Raw genomic sequence first — 20,681 nt, 5'->3', positions numbered from 1 at the left:
AGAGACAGAGACAGAGAGACAATTACGTCAACTCAAGAGAGAATTATGTCAACTCAGCAAGTGCAGGTTTAATCTGTGAGTTTCATATTTTGTTTTTCATCTTGGTCAACCCACTATCACAAGATACAATGTCAGTTTTATATTTGTAATACATTTCCAATCTTCTTACCTATTGTGGTATTTGAAAGTATGACTACATAACAAAAATTTATGAAAATAACGTTTTAAAACTCTGTTCTTTGGTGAACACCACAACTCAAAAATAGGGAAGGTGTAGTGAGGCAGGCAGACACATCCTCCTGACTGGTGAATCCATGAGCCCCCTTCACCTGGCCTTAATGGAAGCATTTTTTATCTTATATCTTATAAGTATATTTTAGATTTATCAACAAATGAGCAGTGTGAGTGAAAGATCTCTCACAAGGCGAGACTAATATAAGCAGAGACCTAGAGATGGTGATAAAATGATGCAGTGAGAGACTGGATTGCAAAGTTACAATGGTTATAGATACTGAGTCTTAAGTGCTAGTCCTTAGGCTATTGTACTTTATCTGTAAATAAGAGGACGTGGCTTTGCAGAGGAATGAGACTGGATACAGTGGGATCAGCTAGGCAGTCCTGATGTGGGCGAGGACCGGAAGCAGGAAGAGCTGCAGGGGAAGCAGAGGGGAGAAATGTGAAGGACAGTTATAAACTTGACTTGGCAATGGCTTGTCCTCCGGGCATGGGTACGATAAACTTTAAATAAGGCAGGTTTGCCTGCTAGGGGCTCCCTGGATATGCATATTTGGAATTGAAGATCTGTAATCCAAGATATGGATTAGATGATGACAGGGTGTCTATCAAGGTGATAATTCTGTATGTCTAAAACCTAGTTATATCAGCATGCTGACAGGCTCCACATCTCGGGAGAGGACTTGATTAATTTCAGACCACAGACTGACAGAGACTCTACTATCTATTTTTTTATGCTTTAATTTTTCCCAGGTTGGATCTACAGGGAAGACATATTGGATTGTGAATATTGCAGTGAGCATAGAATCTGAGTACGTGATAGGAATTAGATAACATTGCCTAATTATTTCAAGTGCTGGAGGCACGGCTCCCTCAGAGAGGTACCAGTAAGGCCAGTATGCCTACCACCAGAAATTCAGACTTTCTCCTCTGTCAACACTACTTGGCTGGGTCCCGCCAACATTTGTCTTTCCACCTCTCTGTGTTTCTGTCACCAATGACTGCTTCGTTCTGAACCACAAATTATTTCTTTTGGTATAGGAATAATTTCAGGCGAGTCCCAGTTCTTAGCATCACTATTTCTAGGAAGATATTTTGCAAAAAATCTTAACACAGATAAGTAAAAATTTTATATTTAAAGATGTTAATTGCTGTCTTGTTCATAATGCAAAATATATGAAACTATGTAATCTTCAGTTACGGGTTTGGTTAAAATATGTCATGTTTATTTAATGAAATAAATATGTTAGGTAAGGGTATACTATACAACCATTAGGAAAAAAGCAAAGAAGAATATTGATTTGGCAAGATACACATAATAAAATATGGTAAAAGTACATCAACCAGTGGATGTAGCTAGATCCCATCTTTATGAAAAATACATATTTATTTATGATATAAATATATATATCTATATACATACATGCATACATACGTACACAGATGTATGCTTTAGGTCAGATGAAAGTATGAGAAAAATTCAGGAAAAGCACACTTTTAAATCCTTACATGGGTTAACACAGGGCAAGGTATGGGATAGTACATTATGGGGGAGATGTGAGACTCACTTTTTCCTTTTTATGAGCACACACAAGACACACACACGATTAGGGAACAATTTATTTGTTTAAAGAACTCCTTTCTTTCCTTCCTTACTCCCTAGTGCCCCCCGAATCTTACAATGTCAAGGAAATCACTATATCTTAGGATCATTTACATTTGAAGCTGATGACTACTATATAAATGAGGTATAAATTACTAACATGGGCTTCTAGGAAACTGAGATGTTTCTTCCAATTGGATGGAAATGCGGGTGAAGATCAGTAAGGAGATGGGAAAGTGTTGTGTCTCCTGTAACAATAAACCTTGCTTTTGTAGAGAAAAAACTCCTCACTTTTATTTATTTAGTTTTTAGTTTTTCTTGAGGCAGTATCTCACTGTATAGTCTTACTGTATAGTTACTGTGTAGACAGGATCTCTCTATAATCCAGGCTGACCTCAAACTCATGGCAATCCTCCTGCCTCAGCCTCCTGAGTACTGGAATCACAGGTGGGTGCCACCTTGCCCAGTTAGAAGCTTACTTTGAATAGGCTTTAATGCTGCCCCTTTTGTCATCAAAATACCTATAAATTCCAAGATTTTTGGCGTAAGTCTCCTTTTCTGCCTCTCCAGTTGGAACATGCCATGGTTAGTTCATAAAAACTCTGAATTCCAGTTTTGGTTGACAACGTACATTTACTCTGTGCATAGATCCAGGTTTTGCACTTGACATGAAACAATTGTTTGACACAGAGTGCAGCTTGATGAATTATCAAACATGTTTAAAGAAAATAATATTATTTGATGGTCACCTTTGAACTCAAAAGTCTGCTGTCCTTTTTCAGAAGGACAACATTATTGCTTGAGGCCTTTTGAGGACATCTAGTCAAGAATAGGAAATTCCCAGAACAAAATGGAGATTATTTTTTTTAAGCCAACATTTCTAAAGAGCATTTACAGAGTATTTGATGAGTGGATACAGACTATTACATTGAATGAAGCAAAACTGTTCCTCTGAGAACAGTCATTTAGTTAAACCCAAGCATGGAAGACTGAGTGACCCCAACTGGCAACCCTCGCACTCTGTTAACAAACAAATGGGACCAGGAATGTGGCTCTCATGCAGATTGCTGGGAGATGCCTGCACCCACCAACCCTCGCCATCCATCTCCTCCATCCCTGATTTGTGTGTGTTTTTGTTAAACAGTGGATCTTGCTATGCTTTTCAGAAAGCTGACAAGAAGCAAGCTGAAAATTAAAAATGGGTGCCGAGAGGCTTTACAGGAGTCTAAATAAACAGCCCGACAGGAAAGACGTGTGGCAGGCTAAGGTTTCAGGCTAGTGGTCGGAGTGAGTTAACAGACATTCGTATAACAGAAGGCTGTGTTTGTTTTCCCTGTTCTTGCTCTAGCAAATTTATTGGGTTATCTGTCTTATTTTGACACTTGGGTGTTTAAGGTTTCTGTTCTAGGTGTCTAAAGACATAAAAAAATTATTGTACAGTTTACATTCTTGGCAGAAGCTTTGACATGTGCTAGCTGAAAAGTTTCTATCTGCCAGTAACTTTGCAGAAAATGCTTTGTGTTTCCATAGACAGTCCAAGAATCATCTGTGAAAAGCAACAAGAATAAAAATTCTCCTTTATTTTTTCCCGTATCATCTTAAAACTTAGCATAGTGCCATTTTCTTCACAATGTCCTTTTTTGACTATGCAACATAAGAAATATTACTCATTCTTGTAGAGGAAGAGGTTATTTCTATCAGTGGAGCTTGCGTTCAATACAGACCAACAAGATACAGTTTGATTTGCCATAGAGGTCAAGAATGCACAGAAGCATTGAGAGACCAATAGATGCCATAATAATGTACCAACAAAACATGATAGTGACGTGCAAAAATATTGGCCTTTTGATGACTGATGTATTAAACCACCAACAGCAATGTTGATATAATTTTCCCTTTAAGAATATCAATTTTAAAATAACTACTTTTTAATGAAATCATACGCTGCCTGGTTCCCTAAAGGGTTTAAGGCTACAGTAACTAAGGGGTGGGAGGAAATTTAAAGTTCTCCAATATAAACTATTTTTCTTTGTTTCTTCAAATTACACTCAGCAACTATCAAATCTGTATTTCAGTAGTAAGAAATGGAACGTATACATTGGAGAAAAGTATAAAACACAGTCCGTGGTTGAAACGGGAGCTTCTGGCATTCTTTCTCCTTAGCTTTGGTAGTAGATAATCTGGCTAGCATAATCTGGTCAAATTTTCATGATACTGAGAAAGTACTAAGTCAAGAAAATAGAAGCTCATTTTTTGCTTAGGAGAAATAGGTGGACTCTTTCTTTAGTCTTGGTTTTCATTGGTGTCTTTTTCTCCTCTCTTCTCCATGACCACAGCTAATACTCTCAAGGTTTCTGCTCCTCATCACGCTCTTGGCAAAAGCCTGACATGCAGGCCACTGGACAAGCAGCTTTCTTTTCTTGGATCCCCCAACCCAGCCAATCACCAGTTTGTATGTCACTTCCACTTACCTCAATACTGGTAAAAGTTGCCTTTTTGGAGCAAAAACCCAAAGATTTTCAGATGTGGCAGAGCTGCATTTGAGAGACTGTGTCCCTTCATTGGCAGCTACTCTGTCCCTTCATCTATGAGTGTCCATGAGCCTGAGTTTATTACTGGTAGAAATATGCACGGTCTTTTCTATTCACAGGATTGTGAAGTTTACATATGATCAAAAGGGAAAAGTACGAAAGAAGTTGCTTTTTTTAAAGCTTTGTTCTTCTGAAACTGCCTACCTCTGCTTCATGCCTCTGTATTTACTTTCTTGACCCCTGTAACCACGAGAGCATAACTGAACATACAGGATGCTCGATTGTATTATTGTTCCAAGTTTCATAAATTGGTGATCATTAATCTGCCTTTGTAACCAATGATCTTACCCTGTTAGCTAATCAGAAAAACTTCTAGGCTGTTCTGTCTCACCATTTGTTATGGTAGATACATCGTGGCAACTTGAGCAGTGTAGAAGTTTAACTGAGAGACAGTAGGGAGCCAGGGTTCTTACTTTGGAAATATCCTCATCCTGTGCAAGAGGAGGGCACAAAGATTTTGTGGGTGCCACAGCCAACATGGGTTAGTGGGGTTAGCCTGTGTACAATATAAGGGAGAAGAGGCTTGTGCTCCCCTTTTTGCTCTGGCTGCTGCCCCAGTGCTATGTCACCCTACTTGGAGCCAGCTGATTATGGCCTGAAATCTCCACAACAGTGAGCTAAATAAACCTTTCCTTCCTTCATTTTGGGTGTTGGGTGTTTTGTAACAGCAACGAGAAAAAAGTAACCAAGGCATCTTTGTATCTCGTTTATTCCTCCTGCTTGGGCATCATATAAAAGCCTCAGACCACCAGAGATCAAGGCCTGATATTCTGGAAATGATCCTGATCAGTGCCCATCAAAGTAAATAAATCTCCCTCTAAATCTTGGGTGTCATTTTGGGGTTTCTCCTTGCTGTTGCATGATCACATGCTCTGGTTCTAATAGATAAACTGGAAAAGACTGTTTCTCTTTCATTTTTCAAGTTGTAAAGGAGGGAGATGTGTGGGAAGATGAAGAGGATTAGAAAAAGAAATAATCTGTGTTATGTGCATGTGTCTGCTCTCCAAGGTGAATGTGAACTTCACATACTGCAAACATGTACTCATAAAATTAAAATAAAGTCACATAAGATACGGAAAAATGAGGCATTTAAGTTGTAGCTCATTAGTTTGCTATTTATTTCTAACAAATATGGTATAAATTAATTTTAAAAAGACAAGAAAAATATATATGCTTATCATAGTGATGAAAAGCATGCTGAAGTCCAGTTGCTATTGGACACATACTGCATCCAAGGCCTAGAATTGGTTTTAGAAAGGATACAAACAAATAAACCTACTCACTAGTAGTTTAAGGATGACTTGAGGAGATAAGATTTATACAGTAAAAAGTCAAATAGTAACAAAAGAAGCATTTCATGGGTAATTTTTTAGCAACAGGTAATTTATTTAGCAAATGAGTTTTCTCTCTTATAGAACTGATGGAAACTTTTATATTCTTAATATACAATTGGAATCTCTACAAAGTACAATAGTAAGCAAAGTCTCCAACATATATTTGAGCATGGAAGGAACTCTATGGTTTTATCTTTATAAATATACTAGGTGTAGAAGGATACATTTATGTCATGGTACGTCTTGAATGCTAACGTAAAGAATCAAGATTTTACCCTGAAAACTCTGGCTTTTCTAGAAAGGAGTGCATTATGATTAAAGAATTAAAGTGACATCTTAGGAAGGGTGTGTGCCTCGTGGTACACTAGTTCATCACTGCAAGCTGAGAAAAGCTTTTTCCAGTGGAATAGCCAGAATAAAACAGCTACTTATGGAGACCACAGCCTGAGACAGAGTCGGCAGGTAACGGAACATGAGGCACGATGATTTCAGAAGTGAACACGTGAGAACCAGCCAAGATAGCTGTAGCTTGAGAAGGTTTTATTGAGGGAAGATGAGGGTGTGCTAGATGATGAAAGGGAAAATTATAACAAAGACAGGACCATGAGTGGTACCCGGAGGAAGGAAGGGGAAGATAATTGTAAAACCAGGTATTTAGAAAAAGTTGAAGAAAATATGATAGGAAATTTAGGAAAGCAGAGCAGGCAAGACTTGGAGGAATCAGAAAAAAATAGGAATGCAACTTCAGTTTTTCTAACAGAGTCCTAGAGCGTATATTACACCTAAATATTTACACTTAATTATAGTACTGATTCTGTGGCATGGAAATGATGATTTTCTACTTGTAGACGTGGAGACTGGACCAAGTTCACACAACTCTGAAAACCAAATTAGATATTTTCTAAAATTAGACCCTTATACCCATCCCCAACCCAGAGTCAGGGAGGCCTAGGTGGTTCTGGAGTCCAGTTTTAAATTCTCCTGCTAGTGTTCTCTGTGCTCCTCATGCGGGAATGGAGGTAACTGATCTGCTTCTTCCACAAGCATGTGTGTCCATGGGCATATGTTTGCAGGTTTATGTAATGTAAATATGTGTCAATGAGGACATAAATATTTTTCTTGTGTGATTAAACTGTATAAAGAAAATAGTTTATATTCTTTAATTGATTTAAGTCTCTTTATGAGTTCTTGCCCGCTGTTTTGGTGGGCAAGTGGAGATAACCATGCTTAAACTTTCTGAATAATGATATCCTAATCTCTGTCTGGGAAGCAGATGACCCTTTGATGACAGGAGATAGTCCACCAGTGAGAGGACATCTTGTGGGGAGGCCATTGGTGTCACCAGACATTGAGGCTTCTTCTGCTGTCTATTGTTGATAGGTTTCTGGCTATTCTCTTTATATGGAGAGAGCCTGGTGAATTTGGTTGGGTTTTTCACATATTTCATTTCTACCTATCTTGAAATTCTAACCCAGAGGAATCTGCTATCTCTCACTTCACCTTCTGTATTGGGTACTCCCAGGTTGGGTCCCTAGCTTTCCACTTAAACGCCTCCCTCCATATTGGGTACCCCAGGGTTGGGTCTCTAGCTTTCTACTTTACCACGTCCCAAAGCGTGAGAGAGTTTATAAATGCCTTCCATACTGAGAAAGCAAAGGAAGACTGGTGTACCAATTGATGCTCATTGTTTGCCAAATTTAATTTCTACATCATTGCTAGGTGAATCTATTTGGGGTTTATATCTTCATTAAGGAAGTGGTTTTTAGCATAATCCTAAAATTTGGGAGTTCATTACCCTCCTTCCAGCCTAGGTAAGATTTCTAATCTTTTACTGACCCTTTTTCAAACAGATGAATTCTGGGGGAGTTTATGTCCTCACATATTTGATTTCTTTTCACTGACATTCTCCTCAAATTCTTCTTGCCTTGCTTCAGAGCTATGATTATTTTTCTTGCTAAAGTAAGATTTTCCTTGATTTTACCCTCTTCTTCACTTATTCAGGGTTCTTGACTTAGCTATAATAGCAGAGAGACGGCTTATTATAATTATAATGTAAGAATGCATATGAACGCCTAATATGTAGAAGTTCATGAATGCCTAATAGATAAAGGTTGCAAATTAGCTTTTTTGCAAAGGATGATTTGTTGCTCAGTCCAAATTAACTCAACAAACTACATAATAAAGCAAGAAGCAGAGAAATAGACATGGGATGAATAAAACATAATTCCTGTATTTAGAGAGTTATAATTTTTAGAGAAGATAAAATTATTTAGAATATGAAAACAACAAAGTTTATGCAAAAGTAAAAAAGGTCACATGGGAATAGTTATGTGAATCTTCAGCTATGTCATATCTGTCTGAGACAGTCAGGAGAACAGTTAGAAGGAGATGGCCTTAGCGTGGAGCATGAAAGAACGGCTGGATGGGCGGGTCTATAGCTGGCCATAGTCAGACCCTGTAAGATGGGCTCGGAAATGGGATGGCTGAGTGTAAGATGCTGGTCAGTTGCTTGACTGTTGAGGCCAGGGGTGAGTGGAGAAGCAGGAAGAGATTGATTTTGTCCGGGTGAGGGAATGGCAATGGGAAAGGGTGTGGCTGCAGACTAAGAACACAGAGATGAGCTTGAACTCACCAAGACCTTGCTTCAGGCTAAGTGCAGCACCCTAACTCTAACCTTAACCCTAACCCTAACCCTAACCCTAACCCTAACCCTAACCCTGACCCTGACCCTGACCCTGACCCTAACCCTAACCCTAACCCTAACCCTGACCCTGACCCTAACCCTAACCCTAACCCTAACCCTAACCCTAACCCTAACCGTAACATCTATCCTGACAGGGACGCAGAACCAGAGGATGAGAAGTTCTAAGATCTGAGGTTCAGATGACTGATTGAGAACCCCAAATAAGGTCAGAATTTCTCCCCTTTTTTTGGACTGTCATGTGGAACAGCACCCAATAACTGTCGGTACTCTGGTCAATGTTTTCCACTGTGTTTTGGTCTCTATAAGAGAATAGAAAAGTCATAGCTAATCTATATCCAGCTATATCCAGTTGTTCACTTATTGTTGAAGAAACCACAATCTTCCATGCTACCTGATCAATGTGTTTCATCCCTAACCTGGGTGCTTATAACACATACACAAGAATTAAGGTTTGAACAGAATGCCTTTGCTGTCTTTGCCTACAAGTCTGGCCAAAAACTAAAACTAAAAGTAAACACACACACACACACACACACACACACACACACACACACAAACACACACACACACAATTAAACAAAAAACCTCAGAATACCTGAGTCAGCTTCAGGAGCTAAAAATGTAGCAGTTTAATATGAACTAAAGGCCTAAGCAATGGCTGGTGAATCAAATTAAATTCTGAACAAACAGCTCTTCAGCCACATCCTCAGTTCGTTTTAGAATCAATACAGGTGATTAATGGTTCCTTAGGGTTACATTCTGTTTCAATATGCTGGGATTTCCACACATAACTACCATTTACCACTAATGAGCAGCACGCACTGGTCCCTGGGCACCTGGAAGGAAGGCACTACTTAACTTTGTTCCTCTGCACGGGTTTTTTCCACCCAGATGGGGCCTCTTTAGCTGGGTCAGGAGTCCAGCCTGCTGAGCGGAAGCTGTTAATATGAAACACCAAAGGCCTTCCGTCATTGTCTCCCAGAAGCATCAGTGCTTTTTAATTTAATGGTTCTCTGGTGTGTGAGAACCCTTTGGGAGAAACTGAATTCTCCACCCTCAGCAGAGTGATTCTAACAAGAGTCAGGTAGGGAAGAGGGGAGCTCTTGGTTTTCTGCACTATTTCCTTTATTCCCATTTGATAAAAGTGAGCCATGGATTTTTGTTTTTGTGGGAGCAAAGTAACAACCCAGAACTTAGCATAGCACCTGGCACACAGCAAGATCTCTGCAGATATTTGTGGAATAAATGGCAGATGGAGGTGCACATAAAGCAAATGTCTCTTGAAACAAATGTTTAGGGATTCTCTGAAGGCCCTGAGATTCTGGTAAAGATAATATTTTTCTACTGCTTTAAAGTATGCTGGGTGCTAAACTCCTTGATTTCATTCATTGCTTATGATCAACTTTTTAAATGAGGTATTATTGTCTTTCCACTTAACAGATGAAGAAACTCAAGCCCAGAGGGACTAAAGGGGCTTGCCTGAGATCACATTGCTAGTTTATGGTGGAGCAGAGATTTTGAAACAGGCAATTGGCCTCCTGAAGCCCCACATTTAATCACTGTAATAGGGAAATCTCTGAGGCTGCTTTCATTGGAGTGGTAGAATTCCCCCCCAGGCTGTTAAAAGGCTAGCTCTACTTTTAAAATGACAAGAAAAACAAAGATGTATTTGAAGTGTCTGAATTCTCAACTTCCACAGCAATTAGCAGCGTAGAAGTGAAGTCATTTGCACAATCGGTTTCAGACCATGGAAAAGGAGGGTAACTGTGAGGCAAAGTGGGGGGCAGTGGGAGTGAGAACAGATTTCTGGGCTGTTTTTGAGGCCGAATTGTATGGTTTTGAAGAAAAAGTTGAAAGGATACAGGAAGACAGAATTGGGGTAGGCAGCAAGGCCTTTACCCAGGAGTAAAATGTCTTCCTTTGAGGTTGGACTGTGAGCCTTACCCACTCCGGGGAATTCTTGTGGACACAGATATGTCTCTTCTTCTCTGCATGTGGGGAATTAATCTTCCAGGGCAATAAAATAATGAGAATACTGCAAAACGATGTTATCCATGAAACCAGCACCTTGGGAAAATAGAGCTACTACACTAGAAAGAAAATGTAGAATCTTTCCTTGAACTCCTAAGATAGAGGGCAGATGTGTTGCTTCTAACAGAACTGTGTGCTAGGATCCACCTAACATTGTTTGCATTCCTTCTTCTCCTGTGAATGACTTTGTGTTCCACAAAAAGATAAAGTACTATACCCACAAGGATTGACCTCAGAACAAATAGTCTACAAATACAATCACACTTTGGAATCTATATTCAAACCCAAACTAAAATTGCAGGATCCATATTTCATGAGGAGAAGAGAGCTGCCTGTTTTGAAATTTGATTTAAAAATAGTTCCAGAAAAATATTAAATGAGCCAGAGTACCTCCTGGGAAAACAAGTGGTTCTTAAAAATCTGAAACCGTAAAGACTTTTATGAATGTGCAACATATGGATTAAATTACCAATATTTGAAAAAAATCAAATGACAAAAGACACTTGGCAGTTTTATTGAATCTGAATTATTTGGAAAAGAGTCCTAAGATAACTTAGAAATCTCAAATGGGGTATACTTTATCAATCATTTTTGGAAAATCAAATGTAGTTACTCATATAAGAAAAGACTTCTCCATTAAGGCATACAAAAATTAGGATTAAAAAATCTGATTTTTCTGATTTCTGAGAGGTTACTCAAGTGAAAGGGCCCAAGAGTGCTTGTACAGATCACTTCTTGCCATCCTCAGGATGGTGACCAGAGGGACAAGATTTATTCTCAGTTCCTGGGTCTGTTACCCTCTTTCTGGTTTCTTCCTAGTGTGACTTTCCAGAGATGGGCTAAAAGCTTGGCTGTTCACTCTGTTTCCTAATTTTTATACTGGGTTAATATCAATGTTGATTGAGATCTATTATTGGAAATTGGTTAATTGATAATATATAGTGTGATTCTTGTATCATTTGTTATCCACTATGTAAGGTGTGGGAGAAAATTTTAGCTGTTTCAAAATCACAAAAATTTCTGAAAATAATTTCAAGAATGGCTCCTCCTCCCTGCCTCATGGACCTGGCACCCGGCTTGCAGGAAGAATTCCGGTGCCTGGCTCTCCCCTCAACAACAAAGGGGCCAGGCCATGGGGGAATGTGAGCCACACAGTCGGACCCTGTCTAGGGCACACACACGACGAACAGGCAGGACTAGCAGGGTGGAAAGTCTGCATCGACATTAACAATACCAGTCAACAGGTGGTGAGTTAGGTGAACCAGCATTGTGCTTGGGGGCAAAGACACGTGGAATAGAAGCAGGCATGTGAGGCCACTCCATTTCTTTCTTTCCCTTTTCCATTTTTCTTAGCTCTTTTCTCTTGTTTTGAAATAGCTGGGGAGAATCTAGTCTCAGAAAACTAATCCCATCCCCCAAACCCAGAGACCAAGTTTAGACTATTCCTTGCTTATGCCTTCAGTCTTTCTTTGCTGTCCTCTCCTCTAGCTGTCCTCCAAAGCTAGCATGATCATTCCCTGTGCTCCAGTCTTGCTTCTAATTTCTTTTTAGTTATCTTTGTTTTATCCACTGTCCTTCTTAAATTTCCCCATTGCAAAGTAAAATCTCTCTACCAAGGAGAAACACTTTATATAGAAGCTACTAATTTATGATCAGGTCCTATATATAACTGTAGATTTTGTTCTTATGGTTTAAGGTACAAAATTAATATTTACCACAGTTTGACAGTTTCTAAACTGTGCTTGATGCTATTTCTATTGCTAATTATACCACTTTAGGATGTCTTCTCTATTTTAATTGGTTGTTCTCCCTTCTGTAACAATACTGGGAAGCTCTGGTAATAACCTCACCACAGCCCAACACCAAAGGACTAGTGACTGAGTCAAAAGGATACCAACATTCCACTCTTAATTGGGCAGGTAGTATCTTGGAACACGCATAAAATCAACAGTCTCCTACACACAGAAGACATCCCCGAAGGACAGACTTTTCCTAGAGATGCCTTGACACTAGTGATAAAGCCACAGTTTGTCTACTACAAAAACTTACAAGGATCAACACAGAGAACAAAATGAAAATTTTTGAAATAGAAAATAATAAAATGCAGAAGCAAAATGCAATCTCAGAACTTCAGCCCACCCAGAACAAGTCCAGCAGACATTAAAATAGAGGAAACTTGAAGACACAAACCTGAAATTTCTGAAATGATAGCAACTTAAATTAAAAAAACCCAAACAACTCCATGAGGTAATAGAGGAAATCAGATTAGAAATACTCTGTCAGGTAAAAAAAGAAATGTCAACATTCATAAAAGGACTGCTCAGCAAATCTAAAGTAGAGATAGATTTAAAAAATACATCTTGATAGGAAAAGGATGAAAACCATGAATGATCAATATAGGAAAGAAATAGAATGCATGAAAAGGATTGAAACAGATATCTAGGAAACTAAAAACTCCACTGAAAGATGGCAGAATTGCTTGAACAAAACTGAAGAAGGACTTAGACCGTGAAGACAGGATACAGGCTTATGCTATGAAAGAAAAAATCTCTTGAAAATAACAAAAGATCCAAAACTAGCAAATCAACAGCTGCATGATAATACAAATAAAAATTATATAAGACTAATTGGTGTCAATAACAAAGCAGGAATCAACACAAATGATTTTAAAAAACTATTTGCAGGAGAAATAGAAAATTCCCCAAGCATGAGAAAGGAATATAATATACAAGTAGGTGAAGTATATAGAATTCTAATTAGTCATAACCAAGGTAAATCTATACCCATAGATGTAATAATCAAGATCCCAGAAATTCAGCATAAGAACAAAATATTAAAATCTGTTAGAGAAAAGAAACAGATCACCTGTAAAGGAAAGCCCTTGAGAATTACAATAGACTTCTCAACAAACACAAACCATCAAGTCATATTTTAAGTCCTAAAAGAAAACAACTTCCAACCCAGATTGATGTCCCCTGAAAAATTAACTTTCAGAAAAGAGAAATAAGATACTTCCATGGCAAAGAGCAACTGAAGAAATTCATGATCATCAAACCAGCACTACAAATGATACTGAAAGATGTTCTAGACAGAGATAAAAATGACCATAATTCTAAGACCAAAACCAGAAAGAAACCACCAAGCAGGGCAATCAATTAAACAGAGGAGAAAAGCAGGGAATCAACAGCAGGAAAATAACATGACAAAGATAAATCAATACATACCAGTTATAGCCATCAATGTAAATGACCTCAATTCATTAATCAAAAAAAAAAAAAAGGACAGGTAGAATGGATAAAGAAATAAGAATTAACAATATGTTGTATACAAGAAAAATATTTAACTCAAAAGAATTCATAGATTAAAAATCAAAGGATAGAAAACAATACTCCGTGCAACAGGAACCCAGAAAAAAGGAGGGGTAGCCATTCTGTTTTTAGACAATGTGAACTTCAAACCAAGAATGATCAAAAGTGATAAAGGTCACTACCTACTGGTTAGAGGTACAATTCAGGAGAAGGAGATAACAATCATAAATATGTATGCACCAAATATGGAAATACCCAACTATATAAAAGACATAATAGAAAAATCAAATGAGCAATAACATAATTGTATTGGGGGACCTTAATATCCCACTGTCACAAATAAATCAATCAGATAAAAACTCAGCAAGGTAATATCAAAACCAAACCAAACCAAACCAAACCTGTGAACAAATGGACTTAGTAGATGTTTACAGAGTGTTCTACCCAACAACATCAGAATACACATTCTTCTCAACTTCATGTAGAATACTTACAAAAACAGACCATGTAGTAGCTTACAGAACATGCTTAAGTAAATGCAAAAGAACTGAAATTATTCCATGCACACTATCTGATGACAGTATAATGAAATTGGGAATTAATGGCAAAAGAAACTACAAAAACTCTATTAACATGTGGAAATTAAATATCATCCTCCCAAACAATCAGCAGGTCACAGATGAAATCAAATACATTAAAAATGTTTATACTAAACAAAAATGCAGATACAACATACTAAAATCTGTGGAATGCAATGAAAGCAGTCCTAAAAGGGAAACCGATAGTAGTGATTCTCACATCATGCAAACAGAATAAGCACAAATAGATAACTTAATGTTGCATCTCAAGCTTCTAGAAAAAGAGCAAGTCAAGCTCAAAGTCCATATAAGAGAGAAAATTATAAAGATCAGAGCAGAAATTAATGCAATAGGGACTAAGAAAAAGATGTAAAGAATTATTGATTATTGGTTCTTTCAATAAATAAATAAAATTGATAAACTCTTAATCAACCTTGTCAAAAAAAGGAAAGATAAAATTCATGCAACAAGGGATGAAAACAGTAAAAATAACCATAGATCCTGCGGAAATTCAGAAGACCCTCAATACCAGTTTTAAAAGTCTTTACTCTCATAGTATGGAATAAATGGACAAATTCCTAGAAATGTATGAATTACCAAAGCTGAATCAAGAAGATATAAAAATTATGAATTACCTAATATCAGTCAGTGAAATTGAAAATGTAATTTAAAACTTACCAACAAAGAAAAGCCCTGATAGATGTACAGCTGAAATCTATAAGAAATTCAGAGATTTAATGCCAATATTCCTCAAACTCTTTAATGAAATTGAAAGGGAATTAATAGACCCCAACTCATTCCTGAAGTCAAGTATTACCCTGATACCGAAAGCAGAGAGTCAACCAAAAAAGAGAACTACAGGCAAATCTCTCTAGTGAACATAGATGCAAAAATCCTCAATAAGATACTATCAGTATATGTAAATCAATAACTGTAATACACCATAGTGGCAAACAGAATGTAGCAAATAATCTAGAAGGTCATAGACCATGACCAAGTAGGATTCATCTCAGGAATGCAAGGATGATTAAATATACATACTATATCAACATAGAAATGGACAAAAATCACTTGATCATTTCTACAGATGCAGAAAAGCTTTTGACAAAGTCAAACATACATTCATGATAAATACCCTACAGAAAATCAAAATAGATGCTCCTTATCTCAATCTGATAAAAGTCATCTATGACAAACCAAGAACCAACATCATACTAAATGGACAAAACCTGAAAGCTTTCACTCTAAAATCAGGAATAATACAAAGATGTCCACTATTGCTACTACTATTCAATTCAGTTTTGGAAACACTAATCAGAGCAATTAGACAAGAGAGAGAAATAAAAGTAACAAGGATAAGAAAATAAGTGCAATTATCAATATTTGCAAATGACATACTACTTTGTATAGAATATCCCAAAAACTTCACCAAAAGATTTCTAGATTTAATAACAAAATTCAGTAGCTTAGCTGAGTACAAACTCAACACTCACAAATCAATAGCATTCCCATTTAAAAAAAAACCCACAAGCATATTGACAGGGAAATTAGAGAAACCACACCCTTCACAATAACATAAAAAATGAAATACATAGAAATCAATCTAACAAAGGAAGTAAAGGATGTACATACTTCAAATTACAGTACTCTGAAAAAAGCGATTGAAGAGTATGTCAGAAAATGGAAAAATATTCCTTGTTCATGGCTAGGAAGAACCAATATTGTGAAAATGGCCCTACTCCCAAAATTGTTATACAGATTTAATGCAACCCCAATCAAAATACAATTAGCATACCTACCAACAATTAGCATACCAACATTCCTAAAACTCATCTGGAACCAGAGGAGACAGAATAGCAAAAGCAATTCTGGGCAACAAAAGCAAGATAGGAGGCATCACAATCCCAGACTTGAAATTATACTACAAAGTTACTTTGATAAAATCAGTATGGTACTGGCAACAAAACAAAACAAAACAAAACAAAAAAGGCCTGAGGATCAGTAAAACACAATAAAAGTTGCAGAACAACTACAAACACACTCAGACCCCTTATGTTTGACAAAGGGGCCAAACATACAGGAAGAAATATCGCCTCTTTTAAAAATGGTGCTGGAAAAACTGGCTCTCTACATGTCAAAGATTAAAACAAGATTCATGTCTATCACTATGCACTACACTAAAATCAAAATGGATCAAAGATGTAAATACTGAAATAGAAACACTAAATCTACTGGAAAAGAAAATAGGTAAAATTTTTTGAAGGCAGGGTAACACAGAGAGTTCATGAACAACGTACTTCAAAGAACCAACAGTTGGAATTACATCTTATTTTAAAAAACTTCTTTGCAAAACTTTGCAGAATGAAAAGACAACCAACAGAGTAGGAAACAAATTTAATCAATTGTCCTTCAGACAGACTTATATCTAAAACATATAAATAATTGAATTGTCCCTCAGACAAAGGACTTATATCTAAAACATATAAATAATTGAAAAAAATCAGATCTCCAAAATTCAAAGACTCCGTCCAAAAATGAGCACCTGAGGTGAATGCACACTTCTCAGATGAAGAAATATAAATGGAAAATAAATATATGAAACAATGTTCAACCTCACTGGTCACTTGAGAGATACAATTTAAAACAACCCTAAGATTTCATCTCACCCCAGAAAGACAGACCATCAAGAAATCAACCAATAACAAATACTGGAGGGGTTGTGGGGAAAAGGACCTTCTCCACTTTTGGTAGGAGTGTAGGCTGGTACAACCACTGTGGAAATCAGTGTGGATATTCCTCAAAAAAACTAGTATTAGAAGTTTTATTTCTTGCAGCTATTCCCCTTCTCATATCTTCCCAGAATTAAAAACATTATACAATAGTGGCATATGTGCACTTTTGTTTATAATAGCAAAATTTGTAATAGCTAAATCTTGAAAATAACTCAAATGCCTATTGACTGAGAAATGGTTTAAAAAGATATGATTTTTAAATGTAGTGGAGTACTACTCAGCCATAAAGAAGGCTAAACTTGAGACTTTTATAGATAAATGGATACATCTTGAGACCATGCACATAAGTGAACTAATATGTGTAAACAGTCTCATATGTGTAAACATCGTATTGTCTCTTTGGTGTGAGAAACTGAAAGAGCAAATAAAGTATAAAATGAAAAACATATTATGAAATAAATTTTTCAAAATGAAAAAAGAACTAGGATGCATGAAAGGGGTAAGGATAGTAAGTAAAAAAGGAACAAATGCAAGCCAGTTATTCTATTAGTGTCTCTTAGTTCATTAAGAGGAAGGAATGTGCTAATATTGATTGGAGAAATTTTTACACCCATATCTTGTACCCTGAACAACTACTTTGAAGATAGCAACATGTTATATATTAACTATTGTTATTCTTCTATTATTTTATGGAATTATATTTTACTTTTTTCCCATAAAATACAATATATAATTAACTAAGTAAAATAGTTAAGAAGTTTATTGCCAGGTATGTTGATGCACACCTGTAGTCCCAGCACTTGGAAGGGTGAAGCAGGAGGACTGTCACAAGTATGAGGTCAGCCTGGGCTATGTGGTAAATTCAAGGCCAGTCTGAACTACGTTGTGAGACCCTGTCTCAAAAAAGTCCAAAATTTTACTGGGCAGTGAATAAGAGAATGAGTGAAAGTACTCAAGGGAAATAGAAAGATCCTTTATTGACTGTTATTATTTAGCCTACAAAGGTGAAGGCTTTGACCATGGATTCCTTGATAAGGAGCCCAGGGCTCTTTAAGTCCCATGTGTGGTGCAACATATCAAAGGTCAAATACAGACGCAAATTATTTTCTTGGTATACAAACTTGGACATCAAAGGTATCCCTTGAGGCTTATAAATGGTTAAGGTCTCTTTATCAATTAGTGATAGGGGAGGGACCTGAACCTCCATCTCCTGGTTCTAGTTCTCCTGCTCTTTGTTCCAGGATACATTCCTTAACCCTGTAAAAATCTGAGATGTACCCACTGGCATTAAATATTGAGCAGAGGGTTTATAAGTTAGAGACACATTGCATGTTGGAGGTTTTAAATGCAACTATACAAATACTCTTAAATAATTAACATGAAAATGTTTTGCATTTTATGTTGTGTCAGTGACATTTATTATAGACCTTTATTACTGTGAGAATTAGTTATTTACATATACACGTTACTGAACAGGCTCAGCAACACAGAGCATGTATGTTTTTCTTTGTGGATGGCTTCAGGGTTGTTCAGGAGTAGTAATGACTATACTCCTCATGAGCTTTAGATTCCGACCTCAGTCCTGTGTGACTGAAGTCCTGTGTGCCATGTGGCTCCATTTACTATCATCAGAGATCAAAAAGAATGACTCCTTTTAACTACACAGAACACACGCTTTCTACCGGTCCTACCCAATTTGCGTAGCCCCTCTCCTGTTTGTAATACAGTAGGGTAGGAAAGGAAAAGGCAACAGAGGCAAAAATGTGCCAACACATTTTGGGTAAAGGCACGGTGAGGTTGTCAGCTCCAGGAAGTCTATTTTCTGCCAGAGTAAGTTGATCAAGAAAATGAATGTTTTAAGTGCTGCCCTGTTTCCTTGAATTTCTTGCTCTGCTATTGTTTTGTATCCTTGGATAGAGGCCATAATTAGGGAGCAAAGTTGGGGGTAACTTTAAAGTTAAGTCTTCCTTTTTTCTCTTGCAAGCAAAAATGATAATTAAGAAAAGCACTCTAGATTAATCCAAAGAATAATGAAAAGAATGTAAATTTTAAGTGCAGGATGATAATTTTGGCTGCCAGAGATCACTCATGCTATTTTTTAAACTCATGTTATGCTCTACATTTCTTCTTTCTTGGAAGGATTCTGTGTTTGGTGAGTGTCTAATACTTATCCTTTAAAACACAGTTTTGGCACTGCCTTCTCCAAGGATCTCTCTGTAACTAATGGCTCTAATTTAGATGCCCCCCTGGTAGTACTGGGCAGGATGTTGCGACAGGATTTTCTTGTTGCCCAGTACTAGCTCACAGTAGACCTACAATAAACGTATACTGAGGAGCTAAGTACTTAGTGGATAAGCAGTGCTGTTGAATACCCCGGGAGCCCCAAGTATGGCTGAAAATCAAGAAGAAATGTTGCTGGTTTCTTATTACATTTTGAAAATCGGTTGGGTTTCCGGGAAAAGAAAATAAACATGTTCTACCAAAAAGTGAAATACATGAATATATTTTAGAATTTTGAGCTTAAAGTTTTACCCACAATTAAAACTTTTATCTATATTCTAAAAAACTTAATTTAAAAAAATACATAAAAATCTCCAACGATCAGATTATCTTGACAAACCTGTTTAGTCTGTGTACATTATTTTTTAGCCTCATTTGCATATTTATAGATTCCTAGGTAGTTGCAAATGTCCTATGGTTATCATTTAAGTGGGCACATAATATTATTTATTAGGGACTTTCTATGTAGTAGGCATAGTGGTAAACCCTCTATTTGTTATTTCAGTTGGTGTGTATAGTACTTTGTATTTTAGAATCATGAGCTTCATATTGAAGATAGAACAGCTCAGGATAAGATAAGTGATAGCATAGTAAGTGACAGAAACAGATTTATGCTGACATCTGATTGACTAAAAAAATTAGAAATCAAATTTTCAATTAAACTGAAGTTAATTACAAATTAAAAATAAATATTTCACTAGGTTAAGTATTTTAGAATGAATTTATTAAGACTGAAATTCATATGATTTTAATAATTGTGGCTAAGTTAATTTCCAAAGGATTGAGAGAATCAATTCATAGTCTTCATTACACAGCTTGAAAATTTCTGGGTAATGCTGAGTCTTATCTCCCTGATCTCAGACCTTAGCACAATGTCAGGCAGATGGAGGCCTCTAAACAGAAGTCTACTGAATGAATTACTGTATAAATGATTACTGCTCCCGTGTAATTCAGTACCTGAGAAATATACAAACTTACAAAAGGCAATGTATAGGTTAGAGAACAGAATCAACAGAATATATATATATATATATATATATATATATATATATAATTATTCAAGGGATTTATTAGTAGGCGTACAGAGTCAGAGGTAGGAGAGTCCACAAGGGCTATCTATGCTTGAGGGTTTATTCAAGGAAAGAGCTGAGGATCCAGTAGCTGCTCAGTCTGAGAAGTTGGAAGCTAAGTGAGTGTGTATCTGTCAAAATTCAGTCTGAGAAGCAGTCTATTGGGAGATGTGTGTGTGTGTGTGTGTGTGTGTGTGTGTGTGTGTGTGTTACTTA

Source organism: Cavia porcellus, unplaced genomic scaffold (genome assembly GCF_034190915.1).
Source record: "Cavia porcellus strain 051 isolate PalLab524CR breed Dunkin Hartley unplaced genomic scaffold, mCavPor4.1 scaffold_1, whole genome shotgun sequence".
NCBI lineage: Eukaryota > Metazoa > Chordata > Mammalia > Rodentia > Caviidae > Cavia > Cavia porcellus.
The sequence above is the reverse complement of the archived record's forward strand: the minus strand, read 5'-3'. Positions refer to the sequence as shown.